The sequence below is a fragment of the Thalassophryne amazonica genome, chromosome 2, assembly GCF_902500255.1.
Source record: "Thalassophryne amazonica chromosome 2, fThaAma1.1, whole genome shotgun sequence".
Lineage (NCBI taxonomy): Eukaryota > Metazoa > Chordata > Actinopteri > Batrachoidiformes > Batrachoididae > Thalassophryne > Thalassophryne amazonica.
The window spans coordinates 151,450,646-151,472,655 of record NC_047104.1 but is presented as its reverse complement, the minus strand read 5'-3'; the positions used below and the strand labels follow the sequence as shown (position 1 = coordinate 151,472,655).

At 39.4% G+C, this 22,010-nt stretch overlaps 1 protein-coding gene across 1 annotated transcript in view; it reads left to right on the top strand.

Annotated features, from left to right (window-relative positions):
• Window positions 1–22,010, top strand: part of prmt3 (protein arginine methyltransferase 3) — a 326,098-nt gene that overhangs the window by 70,275 nt on the left and 233,813 nt on the right. The window lies entirely within an intron of this gene.

Here is a 22,010-nt window from a genome sequence, read left to right as displayed (position 1 = left end):
TAATTTTACAGCCCACTGACTCACTGTTGGAGTGTGTGTTGGCATGCAGGCCGCGTCCCAGGTTCACGAGCAGTGATGATTCAGTTAAAGACAGACATTGTGAACGCCCCCCCCCCCCCCCCCCCCCGTCTCTCTCTCTCTCTCACTCACTCACTCACACACACAAAATCTACCCATGAATCAGTTTAAATCTTCTGTTCCATTGGTTTTTAAGATCTTATTTCTGTGTGTGTGTGGATGTGCGTGTGTGCGCCCGTGACTTCTTGGTGTTAATATAAGGATGGTAATTAAATTGGCTCCTGTTGGTTGGACAGGAGCATCCATCTCCCGTCTCCACTCTGTTACTGGAGTTTAAATAAAAAGCTGGATGTGACTTGCTTCCTTCACGGTCACGTTCTTAATGGATAATGTCTAAATAGCTTTTTTAATGGCTAAAATTGATGGATTATTCAATAGAAGGCTTTGAATTGTGACAACTAAAAGGAAATACTGTGCAGAGGGCCTCATGCCGCTCGGCCTTAGGACTTGTATTCTTTGTAAAGAATGCATCATAAGAGTTTTTTTTTGGGGGGGGGGGGGGGGGGGTAAGTTTGTTTTACACTTTTTTTTTTGTTTTTTTTTTTTTGTTTTTTTTTTTGGAGAATGGATGACATGATGAAATATTACAAAATTAACCAACCAGATATCCTGGAATGCACTGAGGGGTATCATATTGTACCCTGAAGCTTTTAACCACACTGTTCAAATCCCACCCACTTAAAACTCCACTCCAGTTAAAAATGTTTTTCTTCTGATTCTGTCTCCAGGGATTTTTTTTTTTTCCTTTTTTTTCCAAATACACTGTGGTCTATGTCCTCAGTTTGTGATTAGGCATTGTGTAATGGCCGGAGACAGGCCATACCATCCTAACTTCAGCCACGTGATCCTGTTTTGGGCTGTTAATCATGATTAACACTCTTCCAAGCTGACTTCATCTTTCCTCATACCTAAAGCAATAGAAGCATTGCTTACATGTGAAATTGCTCAGTCTGATTGGCCATTAGGGTCAGCGCCAAAAAAATAGTGTTGGACAGGTAACAGGAAATGACTATTATTATTATTATTATTATTATTGCCTTATATCACTCTCTTATGAGCTGGAGGGTTATGAATTCAATCATCTGAATAAATGAAATAGAGGAGGAGGTGTTGCTTTGTATGTTGACAAAAGGATTAACTACAAACGTAAAGATCAAATGACTGTGGCTGTGGAAAATCTTTTGGAATCTATCACAATCGAAATAGGTATGGAAAAAGGCAAAAATATAAATATTAGCTGTATATCCGGGCTCTAAAATTGAAGAGTTTCAAAATTGGACAGAGACGTTGTTTTCACAGATGTGTAATAAGCGAGTATTTGTTTGTGGAGATATGAACATTGATCTCTTAAACCTGTATCAGCATATAGTAACTGAGGGTTTTATTAACACTATGTACAGTTTAAATCTGTATCCAAAATTATTAGGCCTACAAGAATAACTTCACATTCAGCTACTCTCATTGATAATATATTTACAAATGATACCGATACCAAAACACTAAGTGGCTTATTAATGAATGATATGAATGAACTGAGTTGAAGTTTAATAAAAAAGCGCCTCTGAAGAAGCAATCACTGCCTTAAACATGATTTACTTTTACAAGATTGGAATCCCATTTACAAAAAGCAAGATGTAAATTTAGCATATTCCGAATTTGAAAACATATTTACATACAACAAAAATTGTCCAATTGTACAGTACAATAAAAATAACTATAAAGCTAACCCATGGATAACAAAACATCTTCAAAAGGCTTGTAAAAAGAAAAATATGCTATACAGAGAATTCATTAAAAGTAAATCAAGAGAGGCAGAGGTTAAATATAAGGATTATAAAAATAAACTAACAATTATTATGCGGAACTGTAAAAAGTCATACTTTGGAAAAATACTAAACGATAATAAAAACAATGTAAAGGAAACATGGAAAATACTGAATAGTATTATAGCAAATAAATCCAAATCAAATAACTATCCAACATACTTATGACAACAAAGATGAATATAACATGTTGGGCCAGATCTGGCAGCTGAAATCCCACACAGTCCATGGGAAAATCAGCAATTAATCGCCAGAAATCTGCACACAATGTTTCTCAGCCCAGCAGATGAAAGGGAAATTAACATTGTTAGTACATGTAAAAGTAAAAAGTCAACAGATCATAATGAGGTACATATGTCCTTAGTAAAGTGAATAATTACTGAAATCGCAAAACCATTACATGTCATATATTTTTAACAAATCATTTCAAACTGGAATTGTTCCTAACAGTATGAAAGTGGCAAAAGTGATACCTGTATTCAAATCTGGTAGCAAACGTCTTTTTACTAACTACAGGCCTGTGTCTGTATTGTCACAATTTTCAAAGATACTGGAAAAGTTTACAATAGCAGACTGGATAAATTTATAGATCGAGACAACTTGCTTGATGAAAGTCAATATGGTTTTAGAGCGAAAAGGTCCACTGCACTGGCATTGCTCGATTCACTAGATCAATAAACATGTGGACCAAAGGGTAATAGTAGTGGGTTTATTTATTGACCTAAGAAAGGCTTTTGACACAATTGATCACAATATATTATTTAAAAAGTTGGAACTGTATGGGATCAGAGGGGTTGCTCTGAGTTGGATTAAAAGATACTTACAAAATAGGAAGCACTTTGTTAAACTCGGGTAATACTGTTCTTCATGTCTGGACATCATTTGTGGGCTACCACAGGGTTCTGTGTTGGGCCCAAAATAATTTATTTTATGCATTATTGATTTATGTAAAGTTTCAGATCTGGTTAAAACTGTGCTCTTTGCAGATGACACAAACCTGTTTTGCTCAGGGGAAAATCTGCAACAATTATTATCTGATTTAGGAACTGAAATGATAAAGTTAAAGAGATGGTTTATTAAATTATCATTAAATTTGTCTAAAACTAAATGAATGTTATTTGGAAATTATAAAAAAGACATACAAATATACACGGGGTAAACATAGAACATGTCAAAGAGGATACGATTTTAGGTGCAAGGTTGGGTAGGATTACTTTGAAAGAATACATGTGGATTACATGTATGCATGTACATACATTTGGATTACTTATAATCTGATTACTTTTGGATTACATTTCAAAGTAATCCTACCCAACCCTGTTTAGGTGTCATTATTGATGAAAAAATTCATTGGAAAGCTCATATTCAGCATATTCAAATGAAGGTATCAAAGAGTATTGCAGTATTAAATAAAGTAAAGCATGTTCTTGATTGCAGAGCACTACATACTTTGTATTGTTCCTACCTGACTTACTGTGCTGAAGTTTGGGGCAACAATTACAAAACCACATTGCAACCATTCATTCTTCAAAAAAGAGCATTAAGGACAATTCATGATGCAGGTTATCGAGACCACACCAACCCACTGTTCATTAAATCTCAAATATTAAAACTTAACGATATGATTTTGTTCAAGGCTGTTCAATTAATGTACAAAGTGAAAAATAAACAACTGAAAATGAAATGAACACAATTGGCGCTCAGACGACCAGGAAAGGTTTCTGTGTCTCCATGTGTGGCCCTAGATTATGGAATAACCTGACGGATGAACTCAAACGATGTCCAAATATCAATCAGTTTAAAAATCAATATAAGAAATGATGTTTTCAAGATATGTATCTGATGAAGTAGCCAATTGTAATTGTAAATTTGTTCGGTAACACTCCTGTGTCCTTGTGTCCTTTAAGTTGAAGTGATTGAAAATGGGAGTGGGAATAGTTGTTTTTTTTTGCACTCTTTTCTGATGACTAGATGATGTTACTTTGGTTAAAGGGGTAGGCATTAATAAGCTTTGCTTCTGCCTACACCCTTTCAGGCACACGGATGCATTGTCAATCCAGTTTCTTTGTCAATCCATTTTCTTTTTCAGTGTCAATCCATCTTTTTTCATTGTAAGTTTTTGTTTGTTGTTGTTTTGGGTGTGTGTGTGTGTGTGCTGAATAAATTCATTCAATTACAATTCAATTCTCTCCACGGCCCTCACCTGTTTCATTGCACTTTCCTAAAATCTTGAGACGAGCTCCGTTTGTTGCATCATAAACTGAACATGCAGCCAGACTTTAATCTTGATTCATGGCTGGTGGATGTTTCTTGAGAACAGGTTCACATGTTCCTCCATATTTCAGTGAAGGAGCAGGAGAATATGTGCAGTCAGCAGTTTTGTGAACAATTCTTGTGAAACGCCACTTAAGACTAGTCCAGTGTCTGGACCAGTAGTATATGGGTAGAACACAAACACCTGTACCACAACATATTGATTATGAATGAATTTATTCAGCACACACACATCTGGAACAACAAAAAAACTTAGAAAGAAAGAAAGAAAATAATCCAACAATGCACACATGCGCCTGAAAGGATGTAAGCAGAAGCAAAAGCTGGTAAACGCCCACCCCTTTAACCAAAGATTAAAATTATACATATGGATATAAAAATATACATATACCCATGATAACTAATATAAAGTATAAATTGATCCATGAACTAGAATTTCAAAAAACACAAACATGCAAGCAGAAGTGCACCAAAAAAGAAGACAAAATCAATAAACCTAATTTAACATGCTGTAGCAAGTAATCAAATAATTTTTGTAGAGCCTTTTAAAGCCAACCAAACCACTGAGTGATTTTATGTTATCCAGCCAATTATTCCAAATATTAACACCTTTAACAGAAACACAATGACTTTTTAACGGTAGTTTGAATCTTTGATTTCTGAAATAATAAGTAAATAAATAGTAATCAAGAAAAATACACTGTATAGAGAATTCATAAAACTAAAGAGGCAGAAAATAGATATAAGAAATACAAAAATAGATTAACTAATATTATATGGGTATGTAGGAAGGAATATTATAGTAACATATAATAACAAAAACAATATTAAAGGAATATGGGATATATTAAATAACATTATCAAAAATGGTAATAAAAAACAGAGTTACCTTCAGTATTTCATTGATAATAATGTCAAGAAGAAAAATAAGGATGAGGTAGTCAACGGTTTTAATAATGTTTTTGTAAATATTGGACCAAGCTTGGCAGAAAAAATTCCCGATTCCCAACCTGAGGATTGGGATAATAATCTCATAGAAAGAAATCCTTGTTCAATGTTCCTCACAGCAGTGGATGGAAAAGAAATTATAGACATTGTGAATAATTGTAAATATAAAACATCTACCGATTTAAATGAAATTGATATGGTGGTGGTAAAACAGGTCATTGAATGGATTGTAGAACCATTAACATACATCTGTAACTTATCATTTCAAACTGGTAAATTTCCCAATCAAATGAAAATAGCTAAGGTTGTGCCGCTGTATGACTGGGGATAGACACCACTTCACAAATTATAGACCTGTTTCTTTGCTTCCACAATTTTCCAAATTATTAGAAGTTATTCAATAATAGATTAGACAAATTCATAAATAAACAAATTACTTACTGATAGTCAATATGGATTCAGAGCACATAGTTCAACATCACTTGCATTAATAGAATCAGTTGAGGAGATTACAAATGCCATAGACCACAAATTACATTCAGTTGGAATATTTATAGACCTTAAAAGGCTTTTGATACAATTAATCATGACATATTAATCAATAAACTTGAACAGTATGGGATTAGGGGGTTGGTGTTGCACTGGGTGAGAAGCTACTTAAGTAACAGAAAACAGTTTGTGAAGTTGGGGGAATATACATCATCATGCTTTGACAATGCTTGTGGCGTCCCACAGGGGTCAGTATTGGGTCCAAAACTGTTTCTAATTTATATAAATGATATTGTCAATGTTTCCAAAATATTAAAATTAGTATTATTTGCAGATGATTTTTTGTTCAGGGGGGGATTTGCAGGAGTTACTGAGGAGGATCAGTATAGAAATGGGAAAATTGAAAATATGGTTTGACAGAAACAAATTATCATTAAACTTAAGTAAAACAAAATACATTTGGCTATTGTAATACAGACATACAGGTTCAGTTACAAGTCGAGGGGGTAGATATTGAAAGGGTACATGAAAATAAGTTTCTGGGGGTGATAAGAGATGATAAGATAAACTGGAAGACTCATATAAAACATATACAAAGTAAACTGTCAAGAAGCATTTCAGTTCTAAACAAAGCAAAACATATTCTGGACCACAACTCACTCCGCATTCTTTACTGCTCACTGGTTTTACCATATTTACAGTACTGTGCAGAGGTATGGGGTAATACTTATAAAGGTACAACACAATCACTATCAGTAATGCAGAAAAGAGCTATAAGAATTATTCATAATACTGGCTATAGAGATCATACAAATCCACTATTTTTACAATCCAAATTCTTAAAATTCACAGACTTGGTTCATTTTCAAACAGTACAAATCGTGTATAAAGCAATAAACAATTTACTTCCAGCAGATATTAAAAATATGTTTTTTAACAGATCAGGGGATTACAGTCTGAGGGGGAAATTTAATTTAAAGCATCAGTGGGCATGAACAACATTAAAAGGTTTCTGTATTTCTGTCTGTGGGGTGAGGATGTGGAACAGATTGGGAGTGGGACTCAAGCAATGTCCAAGCATGAACCAGTTCAAACAGCGGTACAAAAATATGGTTTTTTTCTAGGTACAGGGAGGAGGAAGGGTAATGAGGGTTAGGGTGTTTTTGTTTTTTGCTTCGGCTTGTAAATATATAGTATTTTGTATGTAAGTAGGTATGTGTAGGTTTATATTTATGTTTGTGTATATATATATATATATTGATATCGGTTTAGGTGTGTAGGAATCTATGTGTATATGTGGCAAAGGGTATTACTGGTTGTGGGGAAGAAGGGGTAGAGAAAAATAAGCTGATGCTTCACCCTACCCCTTTTCGGACATGTTGGGTACACAGTAGGAACTTTTTTGTTGTTGTCTTCACTGATCTATCTTGTAATTGTTGTTGTATCAAATGTTCGAAATAAACAGTTTTCATTCATTCATTCATAATGTTCCTTGTAAATTATAATGGGAGTTCCTCATTTTAAACAGGTCCTGGACATGTTGTGGTAGAAGTTTATTTTTTACTTTGAACATAATTTGTATTATATAATCAATCTGTTGTGTGGGCCGCTGAAGAGGAGGTACTGCTGGCCCACCACCACCAGAGGGCACCCTGCCTGGAGTGCGGGCTCCAGGCACCAGAGGGCGCTGCCGCCTCACAGGAGCAGCTGGGGTGACAGCTGTCACTTATCACCTACGACAGCTGTCACCAATCATCTGATCTTCAGTGGTATATCAGCAAGACGACATCTCCACCTCTTTGCCGAGATATCGCTCTACCGAGGAGGTAAAGTGCTCAGCCAACTGTGTTGTCTTTCTGACAATAATACCTTGTTGCTTGTGTGTTGGATAGCAGATAGTGAGTATTACAGCTGGAGACTGTATTGGACTGTTTTTCTACCTCTTGGATAAGTACTCACACTCTGCACTTACCAGTTTTTTCCTGACGAGAGGTGGAGGTGGTTTTCCCACCATACGTGTTGCTGGGTGCAAACGCACCCACATCTAACTGTTTTTGTTCCTCGCCAGCAGTACCAGATCCGACAAGCGGAGGCAGTGGCCACCTGGGAGTTCGGGACTTGGCGGCTCCAGTATTCCCGGGGTTTGGTGGCGGAGGAAATTGTGTGGTTCCGGTTCTGCTTTGGACAGACGTCCCTTATCTTTGAGCCTGCCCACGTGACACATTTTGTGATTTGACTTCATTGTCTACTATTGTAATTTGCCGTGTTTGTTGTGCTTATTCACAACAGTAAAGTGTTATTTGACTTCCTCCATTGTCCGTTCATTTGCGCCCCCTGTTGTGGGTCCGTGTTCCTACACTTTCACAACACAATCAAGTCCCAAAATTTCAAAATATGTAAATGTACAAACAAAGGGTTAGTTGGCTCGCGATGTGGTTTCTTATAAATAATTCTTATGGCTTTCTCTTGAAGTAAAAATATAGGATTTGTATTTGTTTTGTCGGTGGTTCCCCAAATGTCAGTACAGTAGTGTTATATGGCTGGGGGGGGCCTGGCTGCCTTTTTGTTTCTGTCCTTTGCTTCTCCTTCCAGGTGGCTTGCATTTGGAACTGAGTGGCTGTGTTGCTGAGTTTATCAGGACCTCACCCTGATCACCTGAGGCTGATCACCTGCGGCTCATCAGGACTCACAGCTGTGGTGCATCTGCATGGATTGGAACATGGTGGAATTTAAGACTGGAGTGCACAGTGTGTATTTGCCAGAGACTCGACCTTGTGACCAGACGGGTGAGATCGTCGTCTCGGGAGCCATCTCATCATCAATGGATGCAGAGAACATCCAGGTTTGATGCACGGTCTGTGAAAGAGGAGGGGGTGAGGTCTCACGCTCGTCAGCACACTTCCTGAGGTACGTTAGATTTTGTGACTAACATTTATACAGTCAGTAAATGTGGTGTCCCTCACACCTTTATTATATTGAGCTGTATGTTAGTCATGTATCGACTTCCACTGCAGTGGAGTTTTGTGAACTGGATGTTCCATGCCTGCAGGTTGGGAAGTTGATTAGTAATCAAGCCAGGAAGTGTTTGCTGTTTGTACACCTTTAAGTGTTCTCTCTGTGTGTAGAGTGTGGACTCACATAATGGTTCCTTCTTTCACAGACTCGGTTTGTTGCGGCCACCTGGGGGGTGTCGGCGGGGTCCCAGAGTCCGAACAGCTTCTGGCTCCGGACCGTTAGCGCTGCTGGGAGCGCACCACGCCAGACCGCACTTTGTTTTTTATGTATCACTGTTATGTATTAAATTCAGTTAGCCTTTGTACCGTGCTCTGCTTATTTTATACTGGGTCTTTCAAACGCTGGTCGGTTCTCCGAGCTGCGTCCGACACATAACAAGTAGGTTATGTATGGAACATGTAATGAGTGATATAAAATAACTAATGAGTGTTTGGGGGAGGACGTCTTGTGCTTTATACAAAAATGGCACTGATCTTTGACATTTTAGATTTAACATAATTTATATGTGTTTTCCAACTTAAATTATCATCAATAAAGACCCCAAGAGTTTCAACATCGTGTACTCGTAAATTTCCCACATAAATTCCTGGGCTTATTACCAAATATAATACACTTTGTTTTGCCAAAGTGAAGCGACAGTTTGTTAGAATCAAACCATTCCTTAAACCTCTGTAGTTCCCTCTCCGTCATGTCCAGAACCTATATGTTCAGAGCAGTTAATATGTTACGTGTTTTTCTTTGCGCATTGAAAGAAAGCTCTTATTGTCAATCCTGATAAACTGGGATCGTCTAAGTCGCCTTTTAAATCTTTATTTTTTATTTTATGTATTTACTAGTGTGTTGACTACCGCAACCGGTCTGCACTGATGAAGATCTGGCTGTATTCGCTGTGGTGACCCCGAACAATACGGGAGCAGCCGAATGGACAACAACAGCTGCATTACATCACCTCGCTGAGAGAGAGAGAGAAAGAAACGTGTGTGTGTGTGTGTGTGTGTGTGTGTGAGAGAGAGCAGGAACGTGAGAGAGAGAAAAAGAGAACACGCTGTCTATTTCTTCCAGACATGGAGCTTCACTTACTGTGTCAGTTTCTCCTATGCTGGACTTTTGACCAATCAGAAAGCCAGAATGAACAGTCGGACAACAGCAGGAAAAATAAATGACATGCAGAGGACAAAATGGCAAAAAAAACAAACAAAAAAACACGCAAGCTGCGGCGATGTTCTCCGACTGATATCCACTTAAAGTTTTGAACGTGCCAAAACTTTCAGACAGACTTCGCGGTCATCAGTTGAGAAGGTGTGCATTTTGCAGATGGGAAAATGACTTTTGTTCAGACGAAAACAAACACGAACATATTGAATCAGTTCCTCATACGTTTCCTGAGCGTGACTGGGGCTTTAACACCGAGGTTTCCTGTCCCCCAAACACTTTCACACCGGGGCTGCTCCCAGTTGCTTCCTATGGTGTCATGACGCACGTCAGGTGCACGCAGCAGGGGGCAGAGAGGAGGTGAGAATGCAGCCTGCAGGTTCTCTGCACAGAGAAGTCAGAGTGCACAGTTTGGCTGCAGACAGACTGTGCACTCTGACTTCTCTTCAACTTTATATTTGTTCTTGTGCAGAGTTGCATGGCTGCGATCTGAGTTCTATAGTTTATCTTTTGATTGATTTCTTTCTCTTTTTGCTCTGTATGCACCACTCTGCATTTAATCATTAGTGATCGATCTCTGCTCCCCTCCACAGCATGTCTTTTTCCTGGTTCTCTCCCTCAGCCCCAACCAGTCCCAGCAGAAGACTGCCCCTCCCTGAGCCTGGTTCTGCTGGATGTTTCTTCCTGTTAAAAGGGAGTTTTTCCTTCCTACTGTAGCCAAGTGCTTGCTCACAGGGGGTCGTTTTGACCGTTGGGGTTTTACATAATTATTGTATGGCCTTGCCTTACAATATAAAGCGCCTTGGGGCAACTGTTTGTTGTGATTTGGCGCTATATAAAAAAAATTGATTGATTGATTCCTCCTTTGACAGCGAGCGAACCGTCCATAAACAAATGTGGAGATGTCTGGAGTTCTGCTTGATGTTGACATATCCTGTCTCAGGACTTATGTCCTTTTTTGTCCTTTTTTTTAACTGTGATGTGAGAGTTTGAGGAGAAAACAAGGAACTAATGCCTGCAGCCAGACTTTTTTTTCTTTTAACTGTTCACATGTGCGCGCGTGAACGAACGTCCATGAGTGGACTAGAGATGTCCGGACTTTGTACTGGATAATTTTGGCAATCAGTCTGTCAGCAGGACTTTTATGGATTTTATTTAAACACATTTGTGAGAGAAGAAGCTGCTGCTGCCTCACAGTGCCTCTCTTCACCAGACAGCTCCACACAGAGAAGGAGCTGAGCTGCAATCAGCATTTTTTTTCTGTGGTCTTTTTTTTTTTTAGCGTGTAGTTTTTACTGCATTGAGTACACGGTATAAAAACAATCCTGCGTGATTTATACTGCAGGAGCAATGGAACACAGCAGGAATCATAAATTGGTTTCCGAGTCATGCCAGGTAACACTTCTTTGCCCAGAGTTACGCCTCTTTGCCCCGACTTGCGCTTCCTTTCTGCGTCGAGCACAGGACGCCAAAAAAATTAAACAGGTTTAATTTTTTGGTGTCCGACTTACTTCCTCCTTTGCGCCTCTCGCGCTGTTGTGGCGCCAAGCTGCATCGCCCTGGCACTGAGTTGCTTCCACGCAGCGTCGTCATAATGGCGCGCGGCACAACTGGGAGCAACCGGGAACACCCCCGGTGTGAAAGGGGCTTTAGAATATCTTTTTGCAGCTTAATCTTGGTGCAGACAGCAGGTGGTGTCCTCCTTTGGGCGTGTTTACAGCCCCGTGGCAACAGGGGAATCCCAAGGGTAAAGCAAAGATATTTTGAAAATATTTTTAAATATTTCTTTTTTTTTCTGTTAAAAATGTTGCACAACATGTATCATTATATTTATGTTCACATTACAGTTACTTAGGTAATATCCTATCCGTAACATAAACTAGTAATTACCTCTAACATAAGATTGTAATTTTGGGGTGCACCATCTAATTATTTTCTGAAAAACCATTCAGTGAGTTTTTCTGAAATGTGGTCTGGACCATCCTTGTGGCTGGTTGGAATTCTGGTCATGGCCTTCGATTTAGTTTGGGAGAAAAACTGATCAGTAACTTCTCTAATTTTGCATAATGATTCCTTGGGAGACTAATCGCTCCGATGGCCCCCGAAAGGGCTAAAAATGACAATTTGCAAATTTGTCAATTAGTAAATGAAAAACTGTTCAGTAGAATCACTGTGTAGCTACACAAAGAATTTTATTAATACCACTTTTCCAGTATTTGGTCAAAATGACTCCATCTTATTGTCCAAAGGACTCCAAGATGTCTTGACCCTATTTTTTTTTATTTGTGAATTTATTCATCATTACAGTCATATCAGGCTCAGGTGAAATCGTCACAGTTTGGTCAAATCATGAAGCAGGACAACAGTTAGGTGGATCAGACAATGGGTGTAATTACAGTGTAGTTCACTTCAACGTATTACAAGTGTGCTGTAAAGACCCAGTTGGGGATTAAAAAAAAAATATATATATATATATATATATATAAATTATTAGGTACAGTGTAGTAGTATCGTTAATGATACTGGATATTTGTTTGCAGTACATGATTCCTTCACATCCTTTTCCCCTCATTATCACATGCAAACAGCCACAATGACGCACACATACTGAATGTCTCTGGAGTCCTGACATTGTCTTCTAAATTACCCCAATAATGAGATTACAGTGTTTCCCTCTTGTGAAGGGTGGCGGGCGGTGGGATTGCCGGATTCTGGGAGGACGTGATAGCAGCAGAGAGGGGAGAGACAGTTCAAGATAAGGATCACTGCTGCAGAAATGCACTCTGGGCTGCAGTGAGTAATTGTTCTGTCCTGGGTAACATTACCTGTCATGATAATGGAATATTCACAGAGATTGATACCCAGAGTGGACTCTCTGAACAGAAGGATCATTTTAAACAGCAGTGTGGATCTCAAAGGCCCAACCTGCTCAAACACCTCTGCAAGCCCACGCGTGCATTTTGCAGCACAGGTTTGAAACGACGAAGACTTAAACATGACAAGGCACATGGAAATTCAGACTGGATGCATATGCTGATAAAAGCTTACAAGGCTTAAAGGTGACAGTACAATCCCCGCTTCCCCCTTCCACCGCAGAAGCAGTGTGACACTAATATAAAACGTCAAACATGTCTGCATTTCCCAAATATGTTGAACTAAATGAGACACAATGGTAAATAATAATAACTATAACGCAATGCTAAAATACCCTTGGTCGTATGTGCATGTAATCAATGGAAGTGTGTGTAGAAGGAATATGACTTTTGACCCCTTAGAATAGGTCAAAGCTAGCCATCTTTAAACTTGTCCAAAGTCTGTGTCCCAAGAATGCTCCCTGTGAATTTGAAGACCTTGACAGTAATAGGACTGGAGTTGTACTGAGTCTTTGCAAAACCCGATGTCCATATTTTGTCCTCTGGTTAAAACTAAATCCCCTTCTGTTGCAGTGATCACTGACTGAATACACTTTCTCATTTAGTGACAGCTCCTGTTAAACCATATGAGACATTTTTTACTGTGTACATCTGCTCGTGCTCATGTTCAAAACTCCTTGTTACTGTATATCATCCATATGAGAACATAATTGCCACAGATTATGTCAGTGGCAAGTAAAACAGTTACTTCACAGATTATGGTGTTGAGTGTTATCTTATGTTATGTTGATATGTTTGTTTTATTAACCCTCTGGGGCCGACGGCGTCGTATACGATGGCTGAGACCAAGCTTTACTAAATTATAAATAACTTTTTCATGATATGAGATAGAAACTTACTTTTTTTGCTGAAAAGTTACCTCCGCGGACGTTCGAGCCAATCATTGGCCAGCTTTACTCCTCATAGAAGCTGTGTGATGACGTGCACAATGTGAGTGTCCAATCGGAATTGGTTCACCGTCACATGGTTTTCCAGATTCCAATCGTAGGGCAGATTCACCTCACGTGAAAAGCCAAAAATCGTTTTCAGGAGTGATATGTTACTAGTTGGCCTGTTTGAATAGCCCCCTGGGTGCTCCAATGAGTACATACTATTGGGCTCCAAATGCGCTCTGCACCATTACGCACAGCGATCACTGAAAGCAGACGGAGCAGAGAGCCTCCGATGACAATCTCACGTGCTCAAACAAAGTGTGTGTAACTATCAGGATTGCTCCACTAGTTTGCATGTGAATGTTACTGGATAATTCTGTTGCTTTTACCATGAAGACAAAAAAACGCATAGACCATTTTGTATATACTGTTCAAAATGTGCATTTGTGTTTATTGTTTGAACCTTTTTGTTGTACAGTCTTTCACACAAGACCGCAAATTACCTTTATAAAGTGTCAAAACACTTGTTTATTATAGTTTGCTGTGTGTTTTGAATAAATGTGTGTGGAAAATTATTTTCCGCTTTACTTTTTTTTTCTTTCTTATTTTTGTTTGTAAACCTTTATTACACTTATAAAACACACCAAAAGCATATGTATTCTGAAAGCACAGGTTGCCCTGAAAAAAGAGACATAAAACTTGATTGTGGGATGCAGGGAGAGCTGTTAACAGCAATAATAAAACATTTATGCCAGGCGAGTGAACTGTCCAAAAAATGCCCTCGGACCCCAGAGGATTAATTGATTGTGTTTTATGTTGTTTACCAATGTTACTATCTGGTGTTCAGAAGTCAGATTTGTACTCTGGTGCTCACGCACAAACCACCTGTTTTCCTGTTTTTCCTCTTGAAATATTGTGAGACCACTTAATTTATGAAGTTGATGATGTCGCTGGCATGTTTTGTTGTTTTTTGCAACTGTTATATAGTTCCCGTCATCGGCTCTAGTTTCTATTTTCTTCACTGGTCAACCCATTTAGTATCTGTTTGTCTGAGAAAAAAGTGCGACATGTGCCACTGTTCATAGTACATCTGGTGGACATGGTCATCATGTGCTTATTGGATGAATGTATGTACTTATATCATGTCTCCATATACATTTTCATATACATTATGCTTTAACTTTTTCTTGTTCTTTTTTAATATTATTATATTAATGATAAAATAGAGGCATGGGTTATAATTAGTTATACCTAACAGCTAACGTTAGCTTATCTAGCCAGCTGCAGCACCGTTTATCATAACTAACAATATAGTCGGTTCTTTTCTGTTTGGGAAGCTAAAGATAATACACACTTTTGTTTACATTTGTTGTTATATGTATTTGTTAATACCGTTATTGTAGGGTTATACGACACTATTGTACTTTATACTCTACCGGCTTTGTTTATCTTGTTGGCTAGCAAGGTACAGTTGGTTTATTAATGGCTAATTTAACGGTAGCTCTTCTAGCTATAGTTAGATTATTTTCGTTATTTACATTTTTATTTTACATGGTGCAGATTTTTAATGATTCTTCAGTTTATGGGTTCTTTAATAGATATCAACAGATAGTATCTAAGTTTGGGGTTTCCATTAGATAGCATATACGAGGTCTGTCAATAAAGTATAGGTCCTTTTTATTTTTTCAAAAACTATATGGATTTCATTCATATGTTTTTACATCAGACATGCTTGAACCCTTGTGCGCATGCGTGAGTTTTTCCACGCCTGTCGGTGATGTCATTCGCCTGTGAGCACTCCTTGTGAGAGGAGTCGTCCAGCCCCTCGTCGGAATTCCTTTGTCTGAGAATAACACTGGAGAATACTGGTGGTTGGCTCTCACTGCGGTGTTGTATCACTTCTTGTTCCGGAGCACAGCGGTGTTTTGCTGTATCTGTTAGCTGTTTAATCTGCGCAGTTAGATTGATCTAGTTAACTAGATAATGATTTGTTTCACAGTGTAATCTTTGCGTGCCTTAACTAAAGCACTCCATCTGCTGAATCACCTCTAAATTATTTACACATTATTCACTTTGTGTGTTTTTAGGAATCCGCTAGCTTAGCGCAGCTACTAGCTCTTAGCCGGTTTAGCATGGCGGCTTCTCCTGTCTCTCCCGCACTTTTCTGCTCTGGGTGTGAAATGTTTAGTTATTCCTCGGCCTCCTTTAGCAGTAATGGTACTTGTAATAAGTGTAGCTTATTCGTAGCTTTGGAGGCCAGGCTGGGCGAATTGGAGACTCGGCTCCGCACTGTGGAAAATTCTACAGCTAGCCAGGCCCCTGTAGTCGGTGCGGACCAAGGTAGCTTAGCCGCCATTAGTTTCCCTCTGGCAGATCCCGAGCAGCGGGGAAAGCAAGCCGACTGGGTGACTGTGAGGAGGAAGCGTAGTTCTAAACAGAAGCCCCGTGTACACCGCCAACCCGTTCACATTTCTAACCGTTTTTCCCCACTCGACAACACACCCGCCGAGGATCAAACTCTGGTTATTGGCGACTCTGTTTTGAGAAATGTGAAGTTAGCGACACCAGCAACCATAGTCAGTTGTCTTCCGGGGGCCAGAGCAGGCGACACTGAAGGAAATTTGAAACTGCTGGCTAAGGCTAAGAGTAAATTTGGTAAGATTGTAATTCACGTCGGCAGTAATGACACCCGGTTACGCCAGTCGGAGGTCACTAAAATTAACATTGAATCGGTGTGTAACTTTGCAAAAACAATGTCGGACTCTGTAGTTTTCTCTGGGCCCCTCCCCAATCAGACCGGGAGTGACATGTTTAGCCGCATGTTCTCCTTGAATTGCTGGCTGTCTGAGTGGTGTCCAAAAAATGAGGTGGGCTTCATAGATAATTGGCAAAGCTTCTGGGGAAAACCTGGTCTTGTTAGGAGAGACGGCATCCATCCCACTTTGGATGGAGCAGCTCTCATTTCTAGAAATCTGGCCAATTTTCTTAAATCCTCCAAACCGTGACTATCCAGGGTTGGGACCAGGAAGCAGAGTTGTAGTCTTACACACCTCTCTGCAGCTTCTCTCCCCCTGCCATCCCCTCATTACCCCATCCCCGTAGAGACGGTGCCTGCTCCCAGACCACCAATAACCAGCAAAAATCTATTTAAGCATAAAAATTCAAAAAGAAAAAATAATATAGCACCTTCAACTGCACCACAGACTAAAACAGTTAAATGTGGTCTATTAAACATTAGGTATCTCTCTTCTAAGTCCCTGTTAGTAAATGATATAATAATTGATCAACATATTGATTTATTCTGCCTTACAGAAACCTGGTTACAGCAGGATGAATATGTTAGTTTAAATGAGTCAACACCCCCGAGTCACACTAACTGTCAGAATGCTCGTAGCACGGGCCGGGGCGGAGGATTAGCAGCAATCTTCCATTCCAGCTTATTAATTAATCAAAAACCCAGACAGAGCTTTAATTCATTTGAAAGCTTGACTCTTAGTCTTGTCCATCCAAATTGGAAGTCCCAAAAACCAGTTTTATTTGTTATTATCTATCGTCCACCTGGTCGTTACTGTGAGTTTCTCTGTGAATTTTCAGACCTTTTGTCTGACTTAGTGCTTAGCTCAGATAAGATAATTATAGTGGGCAATTTTAACATCCACACAGATGCTGAGAATTGAGCCGAGTATTCCTTTAACTTTAACTAGTAATGACTTCATGACTTTCTTTGCTAATAAAATTTTAACTATTAGAGAAAAAATTACTCATAACCATCCCAAAGACGTATCGTTATCTTTGGCTGCTTTCAGTGATGCCGGTATTTGGTTAGACTCTTTCTCTCCGATTGTTCTGTCTGAGTTATTTTCATTAGTTACTTCATCCAAACCATCAACATGTCTATTAGACCCCATTCCTACCAGGCTGCTCAAGGAAGCCCTACCATTATTTAATGCTTCGATCTTAAATATGATCAACCTTAAAAGCCTGTACCACAGGCTTTTAAGGTGGCAGTAATTAAACCATTACTTAAAAAGCCATCACTTGACCCAGCTATCTTAGCTAATTATAGGCCAATCTCCAACCTTCCTTTTCTCTCAAAAATTCTTGAAAAGGTAGTTGTAAAACAGCTAACTGATCATCTGCAGAGGAATGGTCTATTTGAAGAGTTTCAGTCAGGTTTTAGAATTCATCATAGTACAGAAACAGCATTAGTGAAGGTTACAAATGATCTTCTTATGGCCTCAGACAGTGGACTCATCTCTGTGCTTGTTCTGTTAGACCTCAGTGCTGCTTTTGATACTGTTGACCATAAAATTTTATTACAGAGATTAGAGCATGCCATAGGTATTAAAGGCACTGCGCTGCGGTGGTTTGAATCATATTTATCTAATAGATTACAATTTGTTCATGTAAATGGGGAATCTTCTTCACAGACTAAGGTTAATTATGGAGTTCCACAAGGTTCTGTGCTAGGACCAATTTTATTCACTTTATACATGCTTCCCTTAGGCAGTATTATTAGACAGCATTGCTTAAATTTTCATTGTTACACAGATGATACCCAGCTTTATCTATCCATGAAGTCAGAGGACACACACCAATTAGCTAAACTGCAGGATTGTCTTACAGACATAAAGACATGGATGACCTCTAATTTCCTGCTTTTAAACTCAGATAAAACTGAAGTTATTGTACTTGGCCCCACAAATCTTAGAAACATGGTGTCTAACCAGATCCTTTCTCTGGATGGCATTACCCTGACCTCTAGTAATACTGTGAGAAATCTTGGAGTCATTTTTGATCAGTATATGTCATTCAATGCGCATATTAAACAAATATGTAGGACTGCATTTGCATTTGCGCAATATCTCTAAAATTAGAAAGGTCTTGTCTCAGAGTGATGCTGAAAAACTAATTCATGCATTTATTTCCTCTAGGCTGGACTTTTGTAATTCATTATTAGCAGGTTGTCCTAAAAGTTCCCTGAAAAGCCTTCAGTTAATTCAAAATCCTGCAGCTAAAGTACTGACAGGGACTAGAAGGAGAGAGCATATCTCACCCATATTGGCCTCTCTTCATTGGCTTCCTGTTAATTCTAGAATAGAATTTAAAATTCTTCTTCTTACTTATAAGGTTTTGAATAATCAGGTCCCATCTTATCTTAGGGACCTCATAGTACCATATCACCCCAAACGAGCGCTTCGCTCTCAGACTGCAGGCTTACTTGTAGTTCCTAGGGTTTGTAAGAGTAGAATGGGAGGCAGAGCCTTCAGCTTTCAGGCTCCTCTCCTCTGGAACCAGCTCCCAATTCGGATCAGGGAGACAGACACCCTCTCTACTTTTAAGATTAGGCTTAAAACTTTTCTTTTTGCTAAAGCTTATAGTTAGGGCTGGATCAGGTGACCCTGAACCATCCCTTAGTTATACTGCTATAGACTTAGACTGCTGGGGGGTTCCCATGATGCACTGAGTGTTTCTTTCTCTTTTTGCTCTGTATGCACCACTCTGCATTTAATCATTAGTGATTGATCTCTGCTCCCCTCCACAGCATGTCTTTTTCCTGATTCTCTCCCCTCAGCCCCAACCAGTCCCAGCAGAAGACTGCCCCTCCCTGAGCCTGGTTCTGCTGGAGGTTTCTTCCTGTTAAAAGGGAGTTTTTCCTTCCCACTGTCACCAAGTGCTTGCTCACAGGGGGTTGTTTTGACCGTTGGGGTTTTTACGTAATTATTGTATGGCCTTGCCTTACAATATAAAGCGCTTTGGGGCAACTGTTTGTTGTGATTTGGCGCTATATAAATAAAATTGATTGAGAAGTTGCTGAGAGACTGGTGCTTTGTTTGATCAAAATTTTTTTTAAACCTGTGAGGCACATCGAAGTGGACACGGTTCGAAAAATGAAGCTGGTTTTCGGTGAAAATTTTAACGGCTGATGAGAGATTTTGAGGTGATACTGTCGCTTTAAGGACTTCCCACGGTGCGAGACGTCACGCAGCGCTCCCAGGCGCCGTCGTCAGCCTGTTTCAAGCTGAAAACCTCCACATTTCAGACTCTATTGATCCAGGACGTCGTGAGAGAACAGAGAAGTTTCAGAAGAAGTCCGTTTCAGCATTTTATCCGGAAATTCCACTGTTAAAGGAGATTTTTTTTAAATCTCAGACAAAGGAATTCCGACGAGGGGCTGGATGACTCCTCCCACAAGGAGTGCTCACAGGTGAATGACGTCACCGACAGGCGTGGAAAAACTCACGCATGCGCACGATTGTTCAAGCATGTCTGACGTAAAAACATATGAATGAAATCCATATAGTTTTTGAAAAAAATAAAAAGGACCTATACTTTATTGACAGCCATCGTAGAATATGTATTTTGTCTTCCTATAGTAAGCTAGCAGGGTGACCTTTAGATAGATGCGTAAAACATATTACATCATAGCTTCTGTTTCTATAATAAAATAACCATATTTATAGCTTAGCCTACTAGCTATAATTTAATTTTACTACTAGTCTACAGACTAGTTAGATGTATACTATAGTATACTCGTATACTACAATCTTCTCCTGTATTAACATTTAGGTTTTAGAAGCTAACTCCTACAATATTATGTAGTACTATATTTCTTGTACAGTGAGGAAAATAAGTATTTGAACACCCTGCAGTTTTGCAAGTTCTCCCACTTAGAAATCATGGAGGGGTCTGAAATTTTCATCTTAGGTGCATCTCCACTGTGAGAGACATAATCTAAAAAAAAAAAATCTGTAAATCACAATGCATGATTTTTTAATAATTTATTTGTATGTTACTGCTGCAAATAAGTATTTGACCACCTACCAACCAGCAACAATTCTGGCTCATAGTATAAAAGACACCTGTTCACACACTCAATCAAACACACTACAACCTGTCCACCATAGCCAAGACCAAAGAGCTGTCTAAGGACACCAGGGACAAAACTGTAGACCTGCACAAGGCTGGGATGGACTACAGGACAACAGGCAAGCAGCTTGGTAGAAGACAACAACTGTTACGATTATTTATTAGAAAGTGGAAGAAACACAAGATGACTGTCAATCTCCCTCGGTCTGGGATTCCATGCAAGATCTCACTTTGTGGGGTAAGGATGATTCTGAGAAAGCTCAGAACTACACAGGAGGACCTGGTCAATGACCTGAAGAGAGCTGGGACCACAGTCACAAAGATTACATTAGTAACACATGATGCTGTCATGGTTTAAAATCCTGCAGGGCAGCAAGGTCCCCCTGCTCAAGCCAGAACATGTCCAGGCCCATTTGAAGTTCACCAGTGACCATCTGGATGATCCAGAGGAGGCATGGGAGAAGGTCATGTGGACCAAAAGAGCTTTTTTGGAATAAACTCCACTTACCATGTTTAGAGGATGAAAACAACCCCAAGAAAACCATCCCAACCGTGAAGCATGGGGGTGGAAACATCATACTCTGGAGGTGCTCTTCTGCAAAGGGGACAGGGCGACTGCACCGTATTTAAGGGAGGATGGATGGGATCATGTAGTGTGAGATTTTGGCAAACAACCTCCCTCCCTCAGAGCATTGAAGGTGGGTCATGGCTGGGTCTTCCAGCATGACAATGACCCCAAACACACGGAGCCCCTCCTTAGTTGCCCTGACTGTAAGAAGCATTTCAAGGTCCTGGAGTGGCCTGGCCAGTCTCCAGACCTGAACTCAGTAGAAAATCTTTGGAGGGAGCTGAAACTCCAAACCTGAAAGATTTGGAGAAGATCTGTATGGAGGAGTGGACCAAAATCCCTGCTGCAGTGTGTGCAAACCTGTTGCAAAACTACAGGAAACGTTTGACCTCTGTAATTGCAAACAAAGGCTACTGTACCAAATATTAACATTGATTTTTACAGGTGTTCAAATACTTATTTGCAGCAGTAACATACAAATAAATTATTAAAAAATCATACATTATGATTTCTGGATTTATTTTTTTTAGATTATGTCTCTCACAGTGGACATGCACCTAAGATGAAAATTTCAGACCCCTCCATGATTTCTAAGTGGGAGAACTTGCAAAATCGCAGGGTGTTCAAATACTTATTTTCCTCACTATATCTGTTGTTTATTATCCTTATCATGTAAAGTCTGCTCCCCTCCACAGCATGTCTTTTTCCTGGTTCTCTCCCTCAGCCCCAACCAGTCCCAGCAGAAGACTGCCCCTCCCTGAGCCTGGTTCTGCTGGAGGTTTCTTCCTGTTAAAAGGGAGTTTTTCCTTCCCACTGTCGCCAAGTGCTTGCTCACAGTGGGTCGTTTTGACCGTTGGGGTTTTTACGTAATTATTGTATGGCCTTGCCTTACAATATAAAGCGCCTTGGGGCAACTGTTTGTTGTGATTTGGCGCTATATAAATAAAATTGATTGATTGATGTAAATATCACTTATATACATGCTGTC